Source organism: Phacochoerus africanus, chromosome 1 (genome assembly GCF_016906955.1).
Source record: "Phacochoerus africanus isolate WHEZ1 chromosome 1, ROS_Pafr_v1, whole genome shotgun sequence".
In the NCBI taxonomy this organism is placed as follows: Eukaryota; Metazoa; Chordata; class Mammalia; order Artiodactyla; family Suidae; genus Phacochoerus; species Phacochoerus africanus.
In genome coordinates, this window is record NC_062544.1 from 230,202,471 (window position 1) to 230,226,026 (window position 23,556).

Below are 23,556 nucleotides of genomic sequence, written 5' to 3' on the forward strand. Positions count from 1 at the left end.
GTATACAATTTTTTTTATATGTAGTTGGATTCAGTTGGCTAAAATTTTGTTGAGAATTTCTGTGATTATATTCATCAAAGATATCTGCCTATAGTTTTCTTTTTTTAGTAGTATCTTTGGTTTTGGAATTACGGTGATGGCGGCATCATAGAATGTCTTTGGGAGTGTTCCTTCCGCTTTTTTTTTTTTAAATTATTTATTATTATTTTTTTCCCACTGTACAGCAAGGGGGTCAGGTTATCCTTACATGTATACATTACAATTACATTTTCCCCCCAGCCTTTCTTCTGTTGCAACAGGAGTATCTAGACAAAGTTGTCAATGCTATTCAGCAGGATCTCCTTGTCAATCTATTCTAAGTTGTGTCTGATAAGCCCAAGCTCCTCATCCCTCCCACTCCCTCCCCCTCCCATTAGGCAGCCACAAGTCTCTTCTCCAAGTCCATGATTTTCTTTTCTGAGGAGATGTTCATTTGTGCTGGATATTAGATTCCAGTTATAAGTGATATCATATGGTATTTGTCTTTGTCTTTCTGGCTCATGTCACTCGGTATGAGAGTCTCTAGCTCCATCCATGTTGCTGCAAATGGCATTATGTCATTCTTTTTTATGGCTGAGTAGTATTCCATTGTGTATATACACCACATCTTTCAAATCCAGTCATCTGTCAATGGACATTTGGGTTGTTTCCATGTCTTGGCTATTGTGAACAGTGCTGCAATGAACCTGCGGGTGCACGTGTCTCTTTTAAGTAGAGTTTTGTCCGGATAGATGCCCAAGAGTGGGATTGTGGGGTCATATGGAAGGTCTATGGATAGATTTCTAAGGTATCTCCAAACTGTTCTCCATAGTGGCTGTACCAGTTTACATTCCCACCAACAGTGCAGGAGGGTTCCCTTTTCTCCACAGCCCCTCCAGCACTTGTTAATTGTGGATTTATTAATGATGGCCATTCTGACTGGTGTGAGGTGGTATCTCGTGGTAGTTTTGATTTGCATTTCTCTTATAATCAGCGATGTTGAGCATTTTTTCATGTGTTTGCTGGCCATCTGTATATCTTCTTTGGAGAAATGTTTATTCAGGTCTTTTGCCCATTTTTCCATTGATTGATTGGCTTTTTTGCTGTTGGGTTGTATAAGTTGTTTATATATTCTAGAGATTAAGCCCTTGTCCGTTGCATCATTTGAAACTATTTTCTCCCATTCTGTAAGTTGTCTTTTTGTTTTCTTTTGGGTTTCCTTTGCTGTGCAAAAGCTTTTCAGTTTGATGAGGTCCCATGGGTTTATTTTTGCTCTAATTTGTATTGCTTTGGGAGACTGACCTGAGAAAATATTCATGATGTTGATGTCTGAGAGTGTTTTGCCTATGTTTTCTTCTAGGAGTTTGATGGTGTCCTGTCGTATATTTAAGTCTTTCAGCCATTTGGAGTTTATTTTTGTGCATGGTGTGAGGGTGTGTTCTAGTTTCATTGCTTTGCATGCAGCTGTCCAGGTTTCCCAGCAATGCTTGCTGAATAGACTTTCTTTTTCACATTTGATGTTCTTGCCTCCCTTGTCAAAGATTAATTGACCATAGGTGTCAGGGTTTATTTCCGGGTTCTCTGTTCTGTTCCATTGGTCTGTCTGTCTGTTTTGATACCAGTACCACACTGTTTGGATGACTGTGGCTTTGTAGTATTTCTTGAGGTCTGGGAGAGTTATGCCTCCTCCTTGGTTTTTGTTTCTCAGGATTGCTTTGGCGATTCTGGGTCTTTATAAATGGATCCATATAAATGTTTGGATTGTTTGTTCTAGTTCTGTGAAAAATGTCATGGGTCATTTGAAAGGGATTGCATGGAATCTGTAGATTGCTTTGGGTAGTATGGCCATTTGTACAATATTGATTTTTCCAGTCCAGGAACATGGAATATCTTTCCATTTCTTTACATCTTCTTTGATTTCTTTGATTAAAGTTTTATAGTTCTCGGCACATAGGTCCTTTACCTCCTTGGTCAGGTGTATTCCGAGGTATTCGATTTTGTGAGGTGCAATTTTAAAAGGTATCATATTTTTGTATTCCTTTTCTAATAGTTCATTGCTGGTATACAGAAATGCAACTGACTTCTGAATGTTAATCTTATATCCTGGTACTTCGCTGAATTTATGAATCAGTTCAAGGAGTTTTGGGGTTGAGTCCTTCGGGTTTTCTATGTATAGTATCATGTCATCTGCATACAGTGACAGTTTGATCTCTTCTCTTCCTATATGGATGCCTTTTATTTCTTTGGTTTGTCTGACTGCTGTGGCTAGGACTTCCAAAACGATGTTGAAGAGCAGTGGTGAGAGTGGGCATCCCTGTCTTGTTCCAGATTTGAGGGAGAAGGCTTTCAGTTTTTCCCCATTGAGGATTATATTTGCTGTGGGTTTCTCATAAATGGCTTTGATTATATTCAGAAATGTTCCCTCTATACCCACTTTGGCAAGGGTCTTGATCATGAATGGATGTTGGACTTTGTCAAATGCTTTTTCTGCGTCTATTGAGATGATATGATTATTGACATTTTTTTTGTTAATGTGGTGTATGATGCTGATTGATTTGCGTATGTTGAACCATCCTTGTGAACCTGGGATGAACCCAACCTGGTCATGATGTATAATTTTTTTGGTATGTTGTTGGATTCGGTTGGCTAAGATTTTGTTGAGAATTTTTGCACCTATATTCATCAATGATATTGGGTGATAGTTTTCTTTTTTGGTGGTATCTCTGTCTGGTTTTGGAATGAGGGTGATGGTGGCATCATAGAATGTCTTTGGGAGTATGCTTTCTTCTTCAACCTTTTGAGTTTAAGGAGGATGGGCACCAGTTCCTCTTTATATGTTTGATAAAATTCACCTGTGAAGCCATCTGGTCCTGGACTTTTATTTGTAGGGAGTGATTTTATGACCTCTTCAATTTCATTTCTAGTGATCGGTCTGTTCAGTTGGTCTGTTTCTACTTGATTCAGTTTTGGCAGGCTGGTAAGATTCTAGAAAATTGTCCATTTCATCCAGATTGTCAAACTTGTTGCCATATAGTTGTTCATAGTATTCTCTTATGGTTTTTTGTATTTCTGCTGTATCCGTTGTGATTTCTCCTTTTTCACTTATAATTTTGGTTATTTGGGTTCTTTCTCTCCTCTTTTTAGTGAGTCTGGCCAGGGGTTTGTCAATTTTGTTTACCTTTTCAAAGAACCAGCTCTTGGTTTTATTAATTTTCTCTATTGTTTTTTGAGTCTCTATTTTATGGATTTCTTCTTTGATCTTGATAATTTCCTTCCTTCTGCTGACTTTAGGACTTTTTTGTTCTTCTTTTTCTAATTCATTTAGGTGGAGGGTTAAGTTGTCCATTTGGGATCTTTCTTCTTTTTTGAGAAAGGCCTGTATTGCTATAAATTTCCCTCTGAGCACTGCTTTCGCAGCATCCCATAGATTTTGAGCGGTTGTGTCTTCATTATCATTTGTTTCAAGGTAGTTTTTAATTTCCTTCTTGATTTCCTCCTTGACCCACTGGTTTTTGAGTAGCATGTTGTTTAGTCTCCATGCAGTAGGTTTTTTCTCTTTCCTTTTCCCATGGTTGATTTCCAATTTCATGGCATTGTGGTCAGAGAAGATACTTGAGATAATTTCTATGCTCCTAAATTTATTGAGATTCACTTTGTGTCCCAATATGTGGTCGATTCTTGAGAATGTTCCATGAGCATTTGAGAAGAATGTGTATTCTGCTTTTTTTGGATGTAGTGTCCTGAAAATATCAATGAAGTCTAACTTTTCTATTGTCTCCTTTAGGATCTCTGTTGCTTTATTGGTTTTCTGTCTAGAGGATCTGTCCACTGATGTGAGGGGGGTATTAAGGTCTCCTACTATGATTGTCTTCTCATCAATATCTCCCTTTATGTCTGTTAATATTTGTTGTATGTATCTGGGTGCTCCTGTATTTGGGGCATATATGTTGATGATAGTAACATCCTCTCCTTGGATGGATCCCTTAATCATTAAGTAGTGTCCTTCTTTGTCTTTCTTTATGTCTTTTGTTTTAAAGTCTATTTTGTCTGATATGAGCGTTGTGACTCCTGCTTTTCTGTCATGTCTATTGGCGTGAAATATTTTTCCTCGCCCTTTCACTTTCGATCTATATGTATCTTTTGTCCTAAGGTGAGTTTCTTGTAGGCAGCATATTGAAGGCTTTTGCCTTTTTATCCACTCAGCCACTCTGTGTCTTTTGATTGGGGCGTTCAGTCCATTGACATTTAAGGTGATAATTGATAGATGATTATTTATTGCCATTTGAACCTCGTGTTCCAGTTGATTCTATGGTTCTCCATTCTTCCTTTCTTTTTTTTTTTGTTTTTTGGTTGGATGGTCTCCTGTTATTATCTGCTTGAGTGTATTTTTTTTTCATTTGTTGCAAATGCAATATTTGGTTTTGGCTTGTGGTTGCCCTGTTTTTTAAGTATGCTAACCCCTTCCCATAATTGTGTGTTTTAGCCTGATGGTCTGCTACACTCTTCTCTGTATCTGGAGATTCCTCCGGTTCGTTTGATCTTTCCCCCGTGTAGGTGACTTTCCAGGGTGCGGGATCCCTTTCTCCTCCACAGTTCCCTTTTGGGAGCGCCCATCCCATTCGGATTCACCCCTCTCTCACTCTCCTCTTTTCTCCCATTCTGCCCCGTAATGTCACGAACTTCTTGCCGTTATTGGAGTTTAGGTTCTTCTGCCAGCGATTGGTTGCTGTTCAGTGTGAGTCATTTATTCTGTAGATGTGCTTTTTTTTGTTGTGTTTGTGGGAGAGGGCGAGTGTGTCCCTCTACTCCTCTGCCATCTTGTCTCTCTCCCCTTCCTCTTCAACCTTTTAAAAAGTTTAAGGAAGATGGGTATAAGTTCCTCTTTGTATGTTTGGTGAATTTGCCTGTGAAGCCATCTGCTCCTGGTCTCTTATTTGTAGGGAGTGTTTTTTATGGCATATTCCATTTCATTGCTATTGATCATTCTCTTCAGGTGATCTACTTCTTCTTGATTTAGTTTTGGCAGGCTGTAAGACTCTAGAATGTTGTCCATTTCATGCCATTGTTCATAGTATTCTTTCATGGTTTTTTGTATTTCTGTAGTATACATTGTGACTTCTTTTTCATTTCTTATTTTGTTTATTTGGGTTTTCTTCTCCTCTTATTGGTGAGTCTAGTCAGAGGTTTGTCAATTTTGCTTACCTTTTCAAAGAACCAGCTCTTGGTTTGATTCCTTTTTTTTCTATTGTTTTTTGAATCGCTACTTTATTGATTTCCTCTTTGACCTTGATGATTTCCTTCCTTTTTCTGACTTTAGGTTTTGTTTGTTTTATTTTACCAATTCATTTAGGTGGTGGATTAAGTTGTCGATTTGAGATTTTTCTTCTTTTTTGAGGAAGACCTGTATTGCTATGAACTTCCCTCTGAGCACTGCTTTTGCAGCCTCCCATAGATTTTTAGTGGTTTTGTCTCCATTATCATTTGTCTTGAGGTATTTTTTAGCTTCCTTCTTGATTTCCTCATTGACTCATTGGTTTTTAGTAGCATGTTGGTTAGTCTTCATGTAGTCAGTTTTTTGTCATTTCTTTTCCTGTGGTTGATTTCTGGTTTCATGCCATTGTGGTCAGAAAAGATACTTGAAATAATTTCTACACTCTTAAATTTGTTGAGGTTAGCTTTGTGCCCCAGTACATGATCAATTCTTCAGTATGTTCCACATGCACTTGAGAAGAACAAGTATCCTGATTTTTTTTGGATGTAATGTCCTGAAAATGTCAATTAAGTCTTAACTTTTCTATTGTGTCCTTTAGGATCTTTGTCACCTTATTGATTTTCTGTCTAGAGAATCTGTCCATTGATATAAGTGGGGTGTTAAAGTCTCCTACTACGATTTTATTTGCACCAATTTCTCCTTTTTTATTTGTTAGTATTTGTGGTAGGTATCTGGGTTCTGCTATCTTAGGGGCATATATATTGATATTCTAATGTCCTCTTCTTGAATGGATCCTTTAACCATTCAATAGTGTCCTTATTTGTCTTTCTTAATGGCCTTCATTTTAAAGTCTATTTTGTCTGATATGAGTATTGCAACTCCTGGTTTCCTGTCTTGTCCATTGGCATGAAATATCTTTTCCCATCCCCTCACTTTCAATGTACATGTGTTCTTTACCCTAAGGTGAGTTTCTTGTAGACAGCAGATTGTAGGTTTTTGCTTTTTTTGTCCAATCTGCCACTCTGTGTCTTTTGATTGCAGCATTCAGTCCATTGACATTTAAGGTCAGTATTGATAGATATGTATTTATTGCCATTTTAAACCTTGTTTTCCAGTTGATTCTTTGTTTCTCTTTTCTTCTTTTCTTTTTTTTCTTGGTTGGATGTTTTCTGTTTATTTTATGCTTGAGTACCTTTCTTTTCAATTTTTTCAATGTAATGCTTGGTTTTGATTTGTGGTTGCCCTGTTTTTTAAGTATGTTATCCCCTTCCTATATCTACTTGCTTTAACCTGATAGTCATATAGGCTCAAAAGAGAAGAATTAAGACATGTGTCATCCATATTCAAGTTGTTGTAGGGAAAGTTTCCATTGCTTTGCATGTCAGGATTGCATTACTCAATAATTAGTTACTATGTATCCATCCTATATGAAGCCCTCTGCTAATCATTGTGCATCAATGGGTTGTTGACATAGGCCATCACATTTTCTGTGCTCCTAAAGCTTTTTCTTGTGGGTCTTTCATGGATAAAGTGTAGTTATAATCTCATATTTCTTCCTGGGGAATTTCTCATTAGCAAATATTCATAAATAACATCCAAAATGACAAGTAGAGTTGACATATTAGATCAGAATGGTGAGGGAATTCAATTACGTTCAGCAACTTCTGTGAGTTTCTCAGACATAACGTGAAAGAAAGGGAGCCAGGAGTTTGGAGATTTTGAACAAGAGTTCCTGAATACCATCTGAAGATACAATACTATGGAGCAATTATATTGTGGGAAGAAAGAAATCCCAGTAAGAACTGGAGAGCAGTCCCTGACATCTATAGGAACTGGGAGATAACTGAAGCTCTTCCTAGATTATCTTGATGTGTGGAACCAGAATCCTTCTCTGAGGATACTACTTTTAGCTTATGATTTAGAATTTTCTCTAATCATTTCTGATTTTGATCTCCCTTAATAATGAAATTAAGAAAAATAGCAAAAATTCATTTAATGATAATGCATACAATAGCTATCATTTATTGAACTGCATCTACATTGCAGTCATGTACTAATTGATTTATTTGTACTTTCTTGAAGTAAATCAATCCTCTGAGATAAAAATCATTTCCCCCATTTTTACAAATGAAAAAAAAAAATAAACTTCATATAGATGAACTGGTTTTTTTGAAGGTCAAATAGATATTTTTGAATCTGGCTCTGCCATTTATTAAATCCCTGCCAAAGCCAAAGTTTTTGATCATTTCCAAGTAGCCAGGCATAACACCATCATTTGTGTAAAATGGAAAAACATATAGCAGGAAATGATTGCAAATGTATGAAGTAAAACTGCCTATTTCTGGAGGAAAACTGGGACAAGCTCTACTTTACAATATATACTTTTTTGCATATTTAAATTTTATTTAAAAATTTTAATATTTTTTAAACAAGGAGTTCCCTTTCAGTGCAGCAGACTGGGGATCTAGTGTTGCCACAGCTGTGGGCCAGGTAGCAAATGAGGTACAGGTTCAATCCCTGGCCCTGGATCTTCCACATGCCATAGGTGTGGCAAAAGTTAAAATAAAATAAACAAATAAATAAACAAATTGTTTGTCTTTATGTGCAATTTAAAAAATTTTTAGCACAAATGATAAACAGTCTCTCAAATTCATTCCTTTTTATCCATCTTGGTTGTACTAAAACAATCCAAGGGAATGGATTTTTGGTCTATGCTCACCTAAATTTCAGAGATGTAGAGATGTACTGATGTAGTGGTGGCTTGAGAAGTTTGAAGGCAAAGCTCATTCAAGAATGAGAACATTTCTGCAGAGGTGATTGTGAAGAGGAAAATGTCAATACATAGTCTCAAAACTTCTGAGCTACTTTCTGCTAATATCTTGAATTACTTTTTTTTTTATTTTAATAGCAGAAGAAATATCCTTAGTGGCTTGAATTCAAAAGAGAAAACAGTGCTCTATGATGATCCTGAACTAGGCTAAATGAGAGTGTTTTATAACAAACATCTCATAATGAAATACTACTCAGCCATAAAAAGAATGAAATAATGCCATTTGCAGCAACATGGATTGCAACCTGAGATTATCATACTAAGTGAAGTAAGTCAGTAAGAGAATTACAAATACCATATTACATCACTTATATGTGAAATCTAAAATATGGCACAAGTGAACCTATCTACAAAACGAAACAGACTCACAGACATAGAGAACAGACTTATGATTGCCAAGGGGGAGAGGGCAGGGAGCAGAATGGACTGAAAGTTTGGAGTTAATGGATGAAAACTATTACCTTTAGAATGGATAAAAGGAAAGGTACTACTGTACAGCACAGGGAACTATATCCATTCTCCTGGGATAGACCATGATGGAAAATAATATTTTTAAAAAGAATGTATACATATGTATGACTGAGTCACTTTGCTGTACAGCAGAAATTGCAACATTGTAGATCAACTATGCTTTAATAAAAATAAAAATAAAAAATGTATCTTAGTATATCACAAACATAACTTTCAAACAATTAAAATGTTTAAAAGTGAAAGGCTTTCAAATATTCAATATTTAACCCATACATTCAAGTTAAATTAAGAATAAATTTGATAATTGGGCAAAAATTAAATTGATGTCAATACCAAATGCTAACACAGTTTAAACAGAAAAGGGATTGAAGAGAGACATTTAAAATAGCTTCTGTAAACAAACCAGCACTAGTACATTCAATCCACGAGCACGGGACAAGGGGGGGGGTGAGTTTGGTTCCCACTGAAACTTTCTCTTTTCTGCATTAAGTGCAAAACAGTTTGTTTTTCCACCTGATAATCTGTTTAAAAAACAGAAAAACAAGAAAGTCCTAAGTGACTGATTTCTTATGTTCAACCCTGACTGAAAAGGGATTTTAATAAGTAATAGCCTCCTCATGATCAAGTGACTAATGAATTTGAAGACCTTAATGAGTTTATGATGACAGAATTTAAGCTGTAGTATATTGCTGTATAAAATGTACATAAAATTGTGCTTTATCCACAAGGATGCAGGTTCTATCACTGGCCTCATTCAGTGGGTTAAGGCTCTGGTGTTGCCGTGAGCTGTGGTGGAGGTCACAGACATGGCTCAGATCCCACATTGCTCTGGCTGTGATGCAGGCCAGCAGCTGCAGCTCCAGTTTGACCCCTGGCCTGGAAACTTCCATATGCCGCACATTTGCCCCTAAAAGGCAAAAAAAAAAAAAAAAAAAGAAAAGAAAAGAAAAAAGAAAAAGGAGCTTAGGTTTTGGAGTCACATAGATCTGAGGTAGAGAAGCACTCTGCCACATAGGTACTGTGAGACTGTCATATCATATCTGACCTGCCACTTCTTCTACACTGCTGTTGTTAGAGAAATTGAGAATGAAATGTTCCCATGTAATGACAGACACTGACTAGATTCTGGAGAAATGTCTGCCAAGGGAACAAATAAAATCCACATCATCAAAGTAATCATCTGAAAAAATAAGATTTGATCGAGACAGTTCCAAGATAATAGAAGAGGGAAACTAAGGTTTATTAAGTACCTACTATGTGGTAGGCATCATGTAAATTGCCAGAGGGAGAGATGAAAAATTCAGCTTCCTTCTCAGAGAAAATTATGTTACACAAGGGCTACAAGAGAAGAAAACACAGTGTGCTATAGGAATGCGGTGTGTGCATCTGGTACGCAGGTCCCAATGAAAAAGGTGGACAGGGGCCTGAGTGGATTTTTAAGAACAAGGAGGCATTAAGCAAAAATAGGGATAAGGAGAGTCAGGCACAAAGATTATGGTGCAAAAAAAGGCCCCATTTAAACATTTTTGAGATTAGGGCTGAGGAGCAGGGGCGGGGAAATGACCCTGCAGGTCTATATTCCTTATTCGTTATTGGATCCTTGGCAATGAGCCTAGTTTCTGCATATGGTGGATACTCAATAGAATCTCATTGAAGGAAAGGAAGGAAGGGTGATGTGTGGCAGCTGATGAGTTTTGTACTCTGTTCTTATTGACTCTAGATATTACACTGAAGGGCATAGGATACTTTGAAGGATTTCAATGAAATCAGATTCTCCCACCCCCAACCCAGTCACACCTGTGGCATGCAGAAGTTCCTGGGTCAGGGATAGAACCTGTACGCAGCAGTGACAACATCAGATCCTTAACCTGCTAGGCCACCAAGGACTCGAGTCCTCTTTTCTAACCATGCATATGATGACAGTCTGGGGAAAGGACTGAAGCATATCCATCATAGGGAACAGTTAAGGATCTATTATAGTAATTTTCCTCTGGTGGGTTGTTAAACTTTTACGAAGATTAAGGCAGATGTAATATTCTCCGACTGTTGCACCTGAATCAGAGAAATTCAAATCTGCTTCCACACTTGCCTTGAGTATGAAATTTAGACATGGTTCAGAATACCAGCCAGCTCACAGTATATTTATATTGACCCACCTTGTGCTCCCCTGGCTAACAAAACTCTTTCCTAAGGAAGTAACAATTTGGCTTCTAAGCACGTTTTTGCTGTGAGAAGATGTGTGAAGCACAGACCAATAGAAAACGTCTTACTTTGTGGATCCTTTTTTTTTTTTCCATGTCTTTTCTGTTTCTGTTTGGATTTTGCTCTAAGCTCTGGATATCAGTAACCTCTCACATTCAAAAGTTTAATCGAAGAAAACACTAGTTTGTACATGATTCTCATCATGGCAAAATGGTATTATCTGCTTGAGGCTGTTAAGACTGTAGATGAAAAAAAGATTGAACACCAGGTCACTAGTATATCTGGCTGTCAGGTGGAAAAGGGCAAGTGGTCAGTTGCATGAAATGACTTACAAGCTTCTCTTACAAAGTCAAATATTTATCTAACGGTGATCAGAATATAATCTTTACCCACTTATTTGAATTACATCCATGCATTCATTCAACAGCTATGCTTGAGAGCCTATTTTACCATAGGGCCCACTCCGGGTGTGAGAAGTAAAATGATTAGATAAAGATAGGCCCTGTTTTAATTGCACCACTTCTAGGCAATTCAGAAGTAGGGCAGTCTTCCCATGGCCTCTGAAATACAATGTAATTAGTCCTACTTCCACATGTGGTTTGTACCCTTATTCTAAGAATAAATAATTCTATTGCTTAAGGATTTACTCTTACTCTATCTCTTCTTTCTTTTATTATTCTGGCTTCAAGTAATTTCTGTTCCACAAACTATAGAACTTGGTTATATAATATGTTACTCTCTGGCTGATATATACCTAAAGAACACATAGAGATGCACCGATACACAGATATCAGAGCATAACATATAGTTTATCAAATATCCATTTACACTACAAATAAATATGAGTGTTTAAAATTGATAAGGTCTTTGAAACACCCTCAGCGGGACTGAATTCTGAATGATTCCTATGAGTGTCATGAAGATTGTTTTATCCTTCAGGTCAAACTCTATTTAAGAAGTATGACTAGATATATCCAATGCTCAATGGGAGCATATTATTAGTGCCCAAAGGTGACAAGTCACATATTTCTACTGTGAATTTTTGAAAGTTTACATATAAAGAAATGAAGAAAAAAAATGTACTACTCATCATCCTCTGAAGAACACATAAAACTATCACAGAAGAGAACAATGGAACTGTGTTCTACCCTCTAGCTGAACTATTCCAGAAACAGGAGATTAAAATGTGATTTGACCCTCAATGCTAAGCCTGAAAGGAAATGGGCTGTGGATTTTATGAACAGCTTGCCAGTACGGTCAGGCTTAGGAGATAGTCTCAAAGCCTTATCTATTATTACTACCTATAAACTGCCAAAAACAAAAGAGGAGTTAAAATCACATAGAATATGGAAAGCTGAACAAACACTGAAACTTCTGTAGTGTAAAAATGTTTACTCCACTTTCTCAACTCAGTTTCCCATCCACTATCTGAAGACTCCCTTTACCTCCTAAAAATACTGTAAAATATTTCTTCACTATTTACAGGGTAGGATTTTTCAAACTTCCTTCCTCTTTTATCAAAATAGCAAAGGAATGACTATCTTTCTACATTGTACTCTCATATAAACAACTCAAAAGGAAAAAAAGAGAGCTCTACTTTTTTTTTAAGTAGTGAATTCCTCTCAGTCCATTAAGAGTTGAACAGAGTATTTGCTTGATAATTATCAGAAGGTCAAATATTAGAAGGCATACTGTGATGTATACAATTATAAAAGATTTTATTTAATCCAATCATTTGGACAAAAGCCATTGTCCAAAACCATCTATCAGTTGAACTGAATGTTTTGTAGCCTATCCTCCATTGCTGAAAAATAGAGCAAATTACTATTATTTCCAACTACGACTCTAGGGATTTCATGTTATACATAACAAAAAAAAAAAGCTTTTTAATACTGGCACTGATTAATAATAAGGGTTCATTTGTAATTAGAAAATAAACATAAGAACTATTTATGACTACTCTAATTTTCCTAAGGTATGTCAGTAATTGTGAATGGGGACTTGTGGTAAACAAAACATAAAACTAGGTGCAGGGGGTACATGGTAGTCATTTAAAATATACTTACTAAGTAAATGAATGGATAATTATTATTTTCAATAAGTTTTGATGGGAAGAAATTGGACTCAAATTCTTTGGTATGTTGAAGATATCCCAAAAGAACTAGTCTGCTTCCCTCTATTCCACCTGAAAGAAAATGTGCCTGCCTTGAGTAGAATTCAGCCCCAAGCAGGGCAATTCTTCAATTAGGCACTTAATCATCAGCAACAGCTTGCCCCAGACCACCCTATACAACTTGCAAAGTGGCAATTCAGGAAAAACCTATTAGATTGATTAAAAGAGGGGGGATAGTGTTATTTTTGGTGGCTTATCTGTTTGGTTTCTATTCAAGGGTAAAAGAAAAAGAAACAAACAAAAGTTCACACCTCTTTATTTCTTCCAGTGATAAGATATAATTGACGTACAGCACTGTATAAGTTTGAGGCATACAGCATGATGATTTAACCGACATCGTGAAATGATCACCACAGTTAGCTTAATGAACATCCATCATCTTATTGATACAAAATTAAAGCAATAGAAAGAATTTTCATTTGTAATCAGAACTCTTAGGATATACTCTCTTAACAACTACATATACTATAAACAGCACTGTTAATCTATTTATTGTGTGCATTACATCCACAGTACTTACTTATCTTATAATTGGAAGTTTGTACCTTTCCACTATGTCTAATTCCCACTCTGTACCACCCCTGTTTCTGGTAACAACAAATCTTATCTCTTTTTCTATGAGTTGTTTGTTTGTTTGTGAAGTATAGTTGAAGTATATTTGACCTACAACCCTATTTTAGTTCCTGTTACACAATACAGTGATTTGATGATTCTATATATTTCAAAGTGATCAACATATTAAGTCTAATTATTATTTGTCACCATACAAAGATATTTCATAATTATTGACTATATTGTCCACACTACATATTTCATACTGGTGATATTTAGTTTTCAACTGCAAGTTTTTGCCTCTTAATCTTCCTCACCTATTTTTCTCCTCCTCCACACCCCCTCCTCTATTTTTTCTTCTCTGTATCTTTGACTCTGTTTATGTTTTATTATATTTATTCATTTGTTTAGTTTTTATATTCCAAGTGAAAGTGACAGTATTTTTCTTTCTCTGACTCATTTTACTTAGCATAATACCCTCTAGGTTCATCTGTATTGTCACAAATGGCAAGATTTTATTCTTTTTTAGGAATGAGTGATATTCCATTTCATATGTATGCCACATTTTCTTTATCCATTCATCTGTAAATGGACACTTAGGTTGCTTCCATACCTTGGCTATTGTAAATAATGCAGTAACAAACATTGGGGTGCATGAGTGTTTTCATTTTCTCCAAATATTTAGGACAGAAATTGTGGAATCATATGATAGTTCTAGTTTTTTAAATTTTTTGAGAAACCTCCATGTCTTCCATAATAGCTACACCAATTTACATTAACACCACCAGTGCACAAGGATTTTTTCCTTTCTCCTCATCCTTGCTGACACTTGGTATTTGTTGTCTGATGATTAACGATGGTGAGCAACTTTCCACATGCCTGTTGGCCACTTGAATGTCTTATTTAGAAAAATATCTATCCAGGTATTTTTAATTGCACTGTTTGTTTTTACAATGTTGAGTTGTATGAGTTCTTTGTATAGTTTTGTTATTAAGCCCTTATAAGATATATCATTTGCAAATATCTTTCCCCACTCAGTAGGCAGCCTTTGTGGAGAGTTTTCTTTGCTGTGTTTTCTTTTAGCTTGATGTGTTCCCATTTGTTTACTTTTGCTATTGTGTCCCAAATCCCTTGAAGAGAAATATCAAAAAAATATCACCAAGACTGATGTCAGTGAGCATACTGCCTGCCTATATTTTTTTCTAGAAGTTTTATAATTTCAGATCTCACATTTAGGCGCTTAATTGATTTTGACATTATTTTTGTATATGGTGTAAGAAATAAGTCCAGTTTGATTTCTTTTTCAAGTAGCTGTCCAGCTTTCTCAATACCATTTATTGAAGATGCTATCTTTTCTCCATTGTATATTCTTTCCTCACTTGTTGTAGATTAATTGCCCATAAAATTTAGTTTATGTGCTCTCTATTCTTTTCCGTTGATCTCTGTGACTGTGTGCGTGTGTGTGCATGCAAGTATGAGACTGTTTTGATTACTATAGCTTTGTAGTATAGTTTTAAATCAGGATATATGATACCTCCAGTTTTACTTTTTATTCCTCAAGGTTATTTTGGCTATTTAGGGTCTTTTATGTTTTCATATGAATTTTAGAATTATTTCATCTAGTTCTCTGAATAATGCCCTTGGTATTTTGTGAGAATTGCATTGAATCTGTAGACTCTCTTCAGTAGTATGGCCACTACAATAATATTCCAATTTATGAGCAAGGTATATATTTCCATTTGTTTGTATCATCTTTACTTTCTTACATCAACATCATTGATGTAAACTGCAGAGTTTTTACTTCCTAAATATTTTATTATTTTTCATGGAATAGTAAATGGGACTGTTTTTAAATTTCTCTTGTTGATAGTTGACACAGTGTATGGAAATGCAACATATTTATGTTTATTAATTTTGTATCCTGAATCTTTATAAAAACCATTTATTTGTTCCACTAGTTTTATGGTAACATATTTAGAATTTTCTATGTATAGTAGTTATCTGCAAACAGAGACAGTTTTACTTTTTCCATATCAATTTGGATTACTTTTATTTCTTTTTCTCGTCTGATTGTTGCTTTACAACTTCCAAATAATACTAAGTTGAATAAAAGTGGCAAGAATGGGAACCCTTGTCTTATTACTGATCTTAGAGGAAATGATTTCAGCTTTTCACCATTAGCATGTTAGCTGTGAGCCTGTCGTTAGGCCCTTTATTATGTTGAGATATGTTTCCTCTATACCCACTTTTCTGAGAATTTTTATCATAATCGATGTTGAGTTTTTTCAAATGTTTTCTGCATCGATTGAGATGATCATTGATTTTTATTCTTCAATTTGTTAATATGGCATATTACCTTGATAGCATTATGGATACTGAACCATCCTAGTAACCCTGGGATAAATTCTACCTGATTATGTTTATGGTACTTTAAATTCATTGTTAAATTCAGAGTCTTATATTCTGTTGAGGACCTTTACATCTATGATCATCAGTGATATTGGCCATTAACTATCTTCTTTTCTGTAATACCTTTGTCTGGTTTTGGTATCAAGATGACATCAGCCTTGTTGAAACAAACAAACAAAAAAAGCAGTCCTCTGTAACTTTTTGGAATAGTTTGAGAATAGGAATTAATTCTTCTCTAAATTTTTGGTAGAATTCACCTGTGAAGCTTCTGGTCCTGAACTCTCATTTGTTGAAAGCTTTTTTGATTACTGATTCAATTTCACTACTGGTAATTAGTCTGTTCATGTTTTCTGTTTCCTCCTGATTCAGTCTTGGGAGAGTGTACATTTCTAGGAGAGTGTCCATTTCTTCTAGGATGTCCATTTTATCCTAGAAGGTGTACAATGTTAATAGTAACAGCTTATAATCTTTGGTGTTTCTATGATGTCACTCATAACTTTTTTTTTCTTTTTGTTTTCAGGGCCACACCCCTAGCATAAGGAAGTTCCCAGGCCTGAGGTCAAATTGGCACTATTTACACCACAGCTATAGCAGTACCAGAGCCAAGCCGCATCTGTGACCTACACTGCAGCTCATGACAACACTGGATCCTTAGCCCACTGAGTGAGACCAGGGACTGAACCCGTGTCCTCATGGATACCAGTCAGGTTTCCACTGAGCCACAACAGGAACTCCCTATAACTTCTTTTTCATGTGTTATTTATTTGGGCACTTTCCCTTTTTTTTCCAGATAAGATTGGCTAAAGGTTTATGATTTCTTTTAATCTTTTCAAAGAAACAATTCTTAGTTTCATTCATCTTTTGTATTTTTTTAGTTTTTATTTTATCTATTTTTGCTCTGATCTCTATTATTTCTTTTCTTCTACTAACTTTGGGTTTTGTTTGTTCTCCTCTTTCTAGTTCTTTTAAATGTAAAGTAGGTTGTTTGATATTTCTTGTTTCCCGACGTAGGCTTGTATCACTATTAAACTACTTTCTAAGTCCGGTTTTTCCTGCACCCCACAGATTTTGGATTGCTGTGATATCATTTTCATTGGTCTCCAGCTTAATAAAAAAAAAATTCCTATTTGATTTCTTCAGTGAGCCATTGGTCCCTTAATAACAAATTGTTTAGCCTCAATGTGTTTTGATTTTTGCAGTTTTTTTTTTCTGGTAGTTGATTTCTTGTAATATAGTGTTTTGGTCAGAAAAGATGTTTAATATGATTTCAATCTTCTTAAATTTACTAAGACTCGTTTCCCTTTTTTCTTATTCTTTTTTTCTCTTCCTTTGCAATTTGATGACTATTCTTATTGTTATGCTCAAATTCCTTTCTCTTTTTTGTGTGTCTATTATATATATATATATATATATATAGCTTTTAAGTTGCTGATCTTTTAATTATGAACACATTTTAACAACTCAGCACGTTTTATTACCTGTCCCTGATCCCTAATGTTTACTGTTTATGACACCATATATTACATTCTTTTGTGTATCACCTAACTACTTACTATGGAGAGAGATGACTTTCTTCCTTTTGTCATTTAACCTTCCTACTAGCTTTATAAGTGGTTGATTTACTACCTTTACTGTATATTTGACTTTGGTAATGAGATTTTTTTCTTTCATAATTTTCATATTTCTAATTGTGGCCTTTTCTTTTTCACTTAGAGAAATCCCTTTAATATTTTTTGTAAAGTTGGTTTGTTGTGCTGAACTTTTTTAGCTTCTGTTTCTCTGTAAAACTTTTCATTCCTCCTTCTATTCTAAGTGATACTTTCTTTCTTTTTCTCTTCTCCTTTGGGGAACCCCTATATTGTGACTGTTAGTATGTCTGATGTTGCCCAGAGATCTCTTAAACTGTCCTCCTCTTTTGAAATTCTTTCCTTTTGTGTGTGTCTACTTGAGTGATTTCCAATACTCTGTTTCCAGTTTACTGATCTATTCCTCTGTCTCCTAATCTTGTTTATTCCTTCTAGTGTATTTTTTATTTCAGTTATTATATTCTTCAGATTTGTTTGGTTCTTCTTTATATATTCTAATACTTTGTTAAAATTTTCACTGTCTTTTTTCGTTCTTCTCCCAAGTTCTTTGACATCATTATGATCATTACCTTGAACTCTTTATCAGGTAGACTGCTTATTTCCAATGCACTTAGTTCCTCTTCTGGAGTTTAATCCTGTTCCTTCACTTGGAACATATTCCTCTGTTGCCTCATTTCACATAATTTATTGTTTCATTTATATGTATTTGGTAGGTGGGTTATGTTTCCTGATCATGGAAAAGTAGCCTTATGTAGGAGACATCCTACATACCCTGGCAATGCATTCCCCTCTTGTCACCAGAGCTATATATTCTGGCAGTGTCCTCTATATAGGTGGCATGGATCCTTCTGCTGTGGTGGGCTGACTATTGTGATCAGTCTCATAGGCATGGCTGACCCCTGGTCTGTCTAGTTGTCAAGCCTTCTTTAGAGGCTGTTGGCTGGTGGTGGGCCTTATCAGGTCATGAGGCAGTTAGTTGTGGAACTTCAGGCAGTCCTAGGGCTAGTGCTGGCCACTGGTGTGTGGAGCTAGGTCCTAGGGTGGCTGATTGCAGGGCCAGTGATCCCACACTTGTGTTGGCCTGTTGGTAGGCAGAGCCAGATCCTGACATGGCTAGTTGTAGGATTCATGGTGTCTCAAAGCTAGTGTCAGCTTGCTGGTAAATGGGGCCTGATCTCAGACAGCTAGCTGAGGGGTCCAAGTTGTTTTGGTGACAACATGCTAGTTGGTGAGGCTGGGGCCCAGGTGATTCCAGGGCTAGTACCAACCCACTGATGGTCACTAGGGTCTCAAACTGTAGAGCCTTGGAGATAGCAGAGCTGGAGTCAGCCCACTTGTGGGCTAGATCAGTTCCTCACATGGCTGGCCTGTGTTCTGTGGGTCTTAAAACTGGTATCTGCCCACTAGTGGGTTGAGCCATATCCTGAGGTGGCTGGATGAAGGAGCTAAGGTGTCCCAAAGCTGCTGTTGACTGATTGATGAGCAAGGCCAGGCAGAGGAGCTCTCTGGGCTGGATCCTGACACTGGGCTGTGGTTCCCCAGTAGTCCTGGGGCTGGTATCCATCTGCTGGTCCCAGGGAAGCTGGGATTCAGGGAGTCCAAAGGCAGCTTACCTGCTAAGGATGTGTGTCCACCTGGCTAGCTGCTTGGCCTGAGGTGTCTCAGTACCAGTACTGACAGGCTGAGAAAAAAAAGTCCACTAACTTAGGGCAACAGAAATAATTTATAATTTATATATCTACAGTTTAGTAAGGAAATGTATTTGAAAATATGAGTTAACTGATCCTGCTATAGATGTTTATGTGCCGCTTCTCCCAACCCTTCCTCAAGTTTATGTGTTGAAACTCTATTCTCCAGTGTGACTATATTTGGATATGGGGTCTCTAAGGAAGTAATTAAGTTTAAATGAGGTCATAAATGTGGGGCCATAATCTGATTGGATCAGTGTTCTTATAAGGAGAGGCGTCAGAGAGCTTTTTCTCAACGTTGACATTTTAAGGAAAGAACACAGCAAGAAGGTGGGTATCTCCAAGTGAGAAAGCATTCAGCAGAAACTAAATTGGCTGTAACACTAGCCTTGGACTTTTAGTCTGAATAATGGTAAGAACTGGCCAATAGGAACCTGCTATGTAGCACAGAAAATCTACCCAATATTCTGTGATAATCTACGTGAGAAAAGAATCTGAAAGAGAATGGACTTGTGTATGTGTACAACTGAATCACTCTATTGTACAGCAGAAATTATCCAAACATTGTAAATCAACTATTATTCAATAAAATTTTTTAATTGACAAAAAACATGGTAAGAAAATAAATTTCTTTGTTCGAGCCACTTATCTGGGTTTTTTTGTTTGTTTGTTGTGGCAGATCAAGCAAACTAACATAGGACCCATGGCTCCTCTTTATTATTATGAAGAAATAGTGGCCCCTGGAGACTAATGATATTGCCTGAATGATCCCTACCTTCACCCCAAGCCAAATGAAAGAAGATCTAAATAGACATTTCTCCAAAGAAGACATATGGATGGCCAACAGGTACATGAAAAAATGCTTAACATCACTAATTATCAAAGAAATGCAAATCAAAACTATAGTTATATACCACCTCACACCAGTCAGAATGGCCATCATTAACAAGTCAACAAATAACAAATATCTGAGAGGGTGTGGAGAGAAAGGTACCCTCCTTCACTGTTGGTGGGAATGTAAATTGGTACAACCACTATGGAAAACAGTATAGAGGTACCTCAGGAAACTAAATATAGAACTACTGTAAGATCCAGCAATCCACTCTTGGACATATATCCAGACAAAACGTTCATTGAAAAAGACACATGCACCCCTATGTTCATCGCAGTGGTATTTACAATAGCCAAGACATAGAAACAACCTAAACGCCCATCGACAGATGAATTGATTAAGAAGGTGTGGTATATATACACAACAGAATACCACTGAGCCATAAAAAAGAACAAAATAATGCCATTTGCAGCAACATGAATGGAACTAGAGATTCTCATACTAAGTGAAGTAAGCCAGAAATAGAAAGACGAATACCATATGATATTGCTTATTTTTAGAATATAAAATATAGAACAGATGATCCTAAGGGAAAAAAAAAAAAACAATGCAGATCATGACCAAGGAGAACAGACTTGGTGTCCCCAGGGTGGAAGGGGGAGGGAGTGGGATGGATGGGCATTTTGGGGGTTTTTTGGATGTAAACTGTTATATTTCAAATGGATGGGCAAATGGATGCCCTACTGTACAGTACAGGGAAATGTGTGTGATTTGATCACTTTGCTGTACAACAGAACTTGAAGAAATATTGTAAATCAACTATAATTTTAAAAAAAGAAAAGAAAAAACAATATTTTGGGCATCCAGATCTCCAATGGCTTCACCTCCTGCAATAGGTGCTTTGATGTACTGGCCAGATATTTCTTTAAGACTTAAATTTTATTCCTCCAGAAGCTGGAAGAGTGTTAACAGTTCTCAGATCTCGGCCTTTTCAATAAACTGCCCTCAGCTGGAGAATGCTGCCTCAACTATGGTCCCGCCTCCTTCCTGGGGTAGTTTTCATCCTGGCCTCCTACCACATCATGAACTAAAAAATATCTTCCTCACTTCAGAGCAACCTATGGGGTTGACTGAGATACTCAATAAGGCTGTATCAGGACCAAATTTTCCCTCAGTTGAATTCTTCTTCCTTTCCTTTTCTTCCACAGGTTTTGACCCCAAGAGTACTTTATAATAAACTTTTCATATCATTCCATAGAAATACCATCAAATTAAAATATGTCCACTGCTAACAAGCTTCATGTATGAAGAAACTAATGCTCATTTTCAACAGGAAACAGATTTAAAGTAACCTGAGGAACTGAATGTACATGATTATTCCTGTCTTCCTGTGTTCACTCCCTCTTCTTCTCATCCACCTTTACTAAAATATAGTCAATGTTACCCTTCCTTAAAGCCCAACTCAAGTTTCAATTTCTTCTTAAAATCTTCCTTGTCTGACCCTCTCTTCTAATCTGTAGAGTCTGTGTGCACTGCTCTGTTAATGTGCTGAAAGCTTTAAAGTTCTATAGTTTATACCTCCAAATGTCTTATAAGCTTTTAGAGACAGGGAGTAACTGTTGTAGTTCTTTAAACTCCAGTGGGCCCAGTATCTTGAATCCATCTACTCACTGAACATCAAATTTAAATATAAAACTTTACAGTTAGGGGAATTTCCGAATGAATGCTGGAAATAGTGATTTCTTGCTTAATTTTCAGTATTTTCAAATTCTGATCATCTTTATGTCTTACTAAATATTTTAGGGGGAAGTCAGGAGATCTTTTTGTCTTTCACAAAACATTAATTTAAATGGCAACTCCACAGAGTTTTATTTAAATTTAAAACAGTAATGTTATATACATCATTTTCATTTAATAACCAAGTATGGTAGGTTCTGTTCAATATGAATGAAGTAAGATTCTTGAGATTGTTTCTAATATAATACAAAAAATAATTGTGTGGGCATTGCTTACTATGTTTTAAGAAGGGCAAAAACAATACGTCCTGATATTTTTCTTTTAAAACTTAATGTTATGCAAAACTTCTAGAGCAAAATATCAGTATCAAAACTTTGTAAAAAGAAAACTCAGCATCTATGAAATTAGGTGGTTAGAAGGGAAAAGGGGTAGATATGAAGAAAACATTAAAATTTTATTTTTAAGTTTCACTAGGGTCTATATGAGTATACATTTTAGATAGTAAGGTTGTAACTGCTATTATAGACAAAAAAAGAAAATTAAAATAGAAAGCAAATCATATGTTCCAAAGATGTAAACAAGAAATACCTAGTAGGAAAGCTTTAGTAGACAAAGTATCTCTGACAGTTTTCATTGATTGTGCTAGAATAATAGTACCAGTATTATGGTGCAGTAGGAAGAGCCAACAACACCTTAGAGTTAATATTGGGCATGTTATTTAAAGTGTTTGATGCTCAGTTTTACACTCTTGAAAATGCACAAAACATTGTGCTTGGTGCACAACATATACTTTTAAAATGGGACAGACTTTTTTTTTTTTTTTTGTCTTCTTGCTATTTCTTGGGCCGCTCCTGCGGCACATGGAGGTTCCCAGGCTAGGGGTCGAATCGGAACTGTAGCCACCGGCCTATGCCAGAGCCACAGCAATGCAGGATCCGAGCCGCATCTGCAACCTACACCACAGCTCACGGCAACGCCGGATCCTTAACCCACTGAGCAAGGGCAGGGACCGAACCCGCAACCTCATGGTTCCTAGTCGGATTCGTTAACCACTGCGCCACGACGGGAACTCCGGGACAGACTTTTATAAATACCGATTTTATGGATTTATACTCTGAGAAATTTTTCTTTTCATGGTTTTGTTTGTGTGAATCTAACAAATGTACCTCCCTTTTATCATGTTGGTTAGCCAATGCTCTATGGACTACTTGTTCCTACTTGGTCATCAGGACTAATAAAGGGCATGATTTTCATCTGATTAGACATCAACAAGCTTTATGTGCCTAATTCTTGGAATATTGTGAGTATATAAAAAATATGTGGTGACTTAACTAATACCAAAAACTAAACCAGCCATTCTTTATTTAGTAGAACCACTTAGTTTAACCCATTGAATATTTGGATCCTGCTTAAGGACTATCAGTAATCTCCAAACTTCAATATTAGATACAGATGAAGGCCACAGATATAGATCACTTATCCATGTAATTATGTGTTAGGAATGGAAAACAATGTACATTTTCTTTAGGTGGAAGACAATGTAGCTATTCTTTATGAAAAGATTACCTCCACTTTTCTTTAAAAATCTACACTGGAGATAATTTGCCCCAAAACCTTTAAGAGTCTTAAATATTGGAGGAACTGGGTACCAAAAAAGTGGGATAGATGAGGACTGAAAAGATAGAGATTAGTGCCTGTAGCATAGGGTTATTTCTCACATCACCACACACTGACAGGACAACAGTTGCAGATTCTCTGCAAGTCTCTAGACTTTGTCACAAGACCATAGTGGAAAGCAGGAGGGTGTATAGGAGTGAAAATGAGATGCAAGGAAGTATATATACTA